Source organism: Moschus berezovskii, chromosome 3 (assembly GCF_049115385.1).
Source record: "Moschus berezovskii isolate FMDL1 chromosome 3, NW_MosBer_1.0, whole genome shotgun sequence".
NCBI classification, from domain to species: Eukaryota; Metazoa; Chordata; class Mammalia; order Artiodactyla; family Moschidae; genus Moschus; species Moschus berezovskii.
This window is the reverse complement of record NC_142462.1, coordinates 32,338,272-32,342,138: the sequence shown is the minus strand read 5'-3', so window position 1 is coordinate 32,342,138 and position 3,867 is coordinate 32,338,272.

The following is a 3,867-nucleotide window of genomic DNA, read 5'->3' as shown; positions in this document are numbered from 1 at the left end:
AAGTGTAATCAAGCATATTAGAAAAAAATAAAATAAAATCTCAAAAGATGAAACTGGTTGGGAAGAAAACAATTTCCTTTTCCCCTCTTGGTTCTCTTGGCTGGTCAAGTAACTAAACTTATGTTTGAGACAGATTAACAAGAAAAACTAGGGCTTGCCAGGTGGTAGTTAGTGGTAATGAACCTGCCTGCCAATGCAGGAGACAGAAGAGACATGAGTTTGATCCCTGAGTCAGGAAGATCCCCTGGGGAGGGCATGGCAACCCCACTCCTCCAGTATTTTTGCCTGAAGAATCCCGTGAACAGAGGACACTGGTAGGCAATAGTCCACTGGGTCACAAAGAGTCGGACACGACTGAAGCAACCTATCACAACAGGAGAAAAAATTTTAATTATGTATGGAGAACTCCGTGGACTACAAGGCTCAAAGAACAATCAGGCAATTGGAGTGTATTTGCTATTCTGAGCTAAAAAGAAAGGAGTGGGGGTCTGGGACTTCAAAGGGAAGGAAAGCAGTTCACAGGAAGATGAAATGAGCAAATGTTCGGTAAAGGAATGTTTGTTGGCCATACAGAAACAAATGGACAAAGAGAAGAACTGAAACAATTGACTCTGCTAGGCTCCTCCTAGTGGACCACCCCTAGTCCATATTATACCGTGTTATCTGTGGTGATAGCTCTCTTCCTAGATTAGGTTCTCTACCCAAATTCTTTTAGGTAGTTATGGGGAAGGTCAGAGATTCTTCCTGAGTCTTTTGGGCATTAAAAATAATCAGCCTAAAACAATTCTCATGACAAAGAGACATATTTTGAGATGGCAAATTGTGCTCTCTTACAATGCCTTCGACAGAATGCAAATACCTATTAAATTGGCAACTTCACTCCTAACTCTTAATGTGTTCCCAATTGATACTTTAAACTGCTGTCAGATATCTGGAGTGAGATATTCTGTAACAACCATTTATCCAGAAACTGAGATAATTTTTTTTCTCATTAAATTGTGTTCTGTGTATCTGATTTCTGTCACTTTTACTATCATTCTTTCCAAGCTAGACACTTTGGAACCATCTTTTCATTTAAGGAAAAATGTTTACTGGACTCTCAATTTCTTCCTGCTGTTGTTCAGTTTTTCATAGTTTAGGGCCTATTCAAGAAACTTAATGACTTCTTGTTTGAACTTAATATAGTAAACCTAATTGGGAAAGAATCACAATTTTGAAGGCAAATATTAAAAAGTTTAAAACAAAATCTGGAATATCTAGAGTTGGCTGGTGAGTGACAACAAAAATCATCAGTATCAATTTTATTGAAGGTATTTTGTGATGTCAATATTCTTCAAACATGCAACTTTTATTTAAATTAAGCCCTTTTATTTAAATTAAACCTTTTTTAAAAAGTTATTTTTCCAAAAGTTTTTTAAAATGATTTATATTCCTCTAAAGATTTAACAAAAACCCTTAATGTAATTGCTATAATGAAACTGCTTTAAAGTTTCTATGTTCTTTATTCACACAAATCCCTATTTTGAATGATCTGCATACCTCTTAAGGGATGCTGACAAGGACAAGTGTTAGTCACTCAGTCAAGTCTGACTCTTTGCAACCCCATGAACTGTAATCTGCCAGGCTCCTCTATGCATGGAATTATCCAGGCAAGAATACTGGAGAGGGTTGCCATATCCTTCTTCAAGGGATCTTCCTGACCCAGGGTCTCCTGCTTTGCAGGCTGATTCTTTACCATCTAAGCCACTAGAGAAGCCCAAGTGATGCCTTGCTGGATAAGAAAACATCAGGAAAGGAACAACTCTCTCATCCCTTCCTAGCCACCATCCTCATTCATCTGACACTTTCCTTCTTCTCTGAGATTTACACCATGAAGATGACTTGGTTTTATTCAAAGAAGGGTCAACATGTTGCTGCATTGGCTTGAGAACAAAGCAAGTGAAAACAGCCTAAACTCTGACAGAACCCTTGAAAATTCTGTGGTTTAAGTACACCTGAAGGCACAGAGATTCAAATAATAGGTGAGGCTGCTATCAATGCAGCAAGTGAATCACAGAACACTGAATGACTACCATTTGTTTAGGACCACGTTAGACCCAGTGATGCTCCCTCAAGATTGATGCCTGTCCTTAAGGATCTTGGAATCAAGTGGGTGAGTCCAGACTAAGAAACAAATCAGAGTAAAGCTGATTTATAGATAGTATAAATCATAAGTCATATAAATCGTAGATACTATAGTAATAACCTGAACTGTGCAGCCCAGAATTGTCATGCTAGAGGAAGACTGTCAATGGGCCTAAAACTATCAGAAAAGGTACAGCACAGTGATTAGCCTAAGCAAGATAATGAGGAAAGTAGACAGGTAAGAAGTGACAGAATGAACATTTCAAGCAACATGAATATTATGAGTAAAAGCAAAGAAGTGAGAATGATGGTGGTGAGTTCACAAAGCATTAAGCAGATGAGTGTCTAATTCACAGTGTGGCCAGAGCACAGGGGATCTGCATAATGGTTCTGAGTGAAGCTGAGTGTACAAGGAGAGGCCTGACTCTTGATAAAGTTTTGGTTTGGGGAAGATTATTGTAGGTTAATGAACCTATGTGTTAGAGGAACAGAAGCCTGTGTAATAGATAAACCCCATAATCTCAAGTGGCTTAAAAATAGACATTCATTGCTTACTTAGGTGAAGTCCAAATCAGGTTGTTTCCTATTGGAGACAAGTGTGCATTTGAGCCGATGAAATAAATATTAGGTTGGTGCAAAAGTAATTGCAGTTTTGCATTTCTCAGCTAAGAGCTGAGAAATGTACTAAGAGGTTAATAGACTAAAGACTTATACAAAGATCAAAACTAAGATTCCAAACCAATAAAAAGAGTAGAGATAAAATATAATTCCAATTTCATAATTTATATAATAATACATGTGTGTTCTCTATATGACGCCGTTCTCTATATATTAGTTACAAAAGTAACTGTGGTTTTGCATTATTGAAATTTGTCATTTGATAATGAAATACATCCTTAAATAAATGTGGTTATGTTATCCATGATGGTAATAAGGTTATGTTATTAGGCATTTCTTGCTTTATCTTTTTGCTAATGTCTTCAATCAGTTCAGTCACTCAGTCGTGTCCAACTCTCTGCAACCCCATGAATCACAGCACGCCAGGCCTCCCTGTCCATCACCGACTCCCGGAGTTCACTCAAACCCATGTCCATTGAGGTGGTGATGCCATTCAGCCACCTCATCCTCTGTTGTCCCCTTCTCCTCCTGCCCTCAATCTTTCCCAGCCTCTTCACATCAGGTGGCCAAAGTACTGGAGTTTGAGCTTCAACATCAGTCCTTCCAATGAACACCCAGGACTAATCTCCGTTAGGATGGACTGGTTGGATCTCCTTGCAGTCCAAGGGACTCTCAAGAGTCTTCTCCAACACCACAGTTCAAAAGCATCAGTTCTTCAGCGATTAGCTTTCTTTATAGTCCAACTCTCACATCCATACATGACCACTGGAAAACCATAGTCTTGACTAGATGGACCTTTGTTGGTAAAGTAATGACTCTGCTTTTTAATATGCTGTCTAGGTTGGTTATAACTTTCCTTCCAAGGAGTAAGCGTCTTTTAAATTCATGGCTGCAAGCACCATCTGCAGTGATTTCGGAGCCCAGAAAAATAAAGTGTGCCACTGTTTCTATTGTTTCCCCATCAATTTGCCATGAAGTGATGGGACCGGATGCCATGATCTTAGTTTTCTGAATGTTGAGCTTTAAGCAAACTTTTTCACTCTCCTCCTTCACTTTCATCAAGAGGCTTTTTAGCTCTTCTTCACGTTCTGCCATAAGGGTGGTATTATCTGCATATCTGAGGTT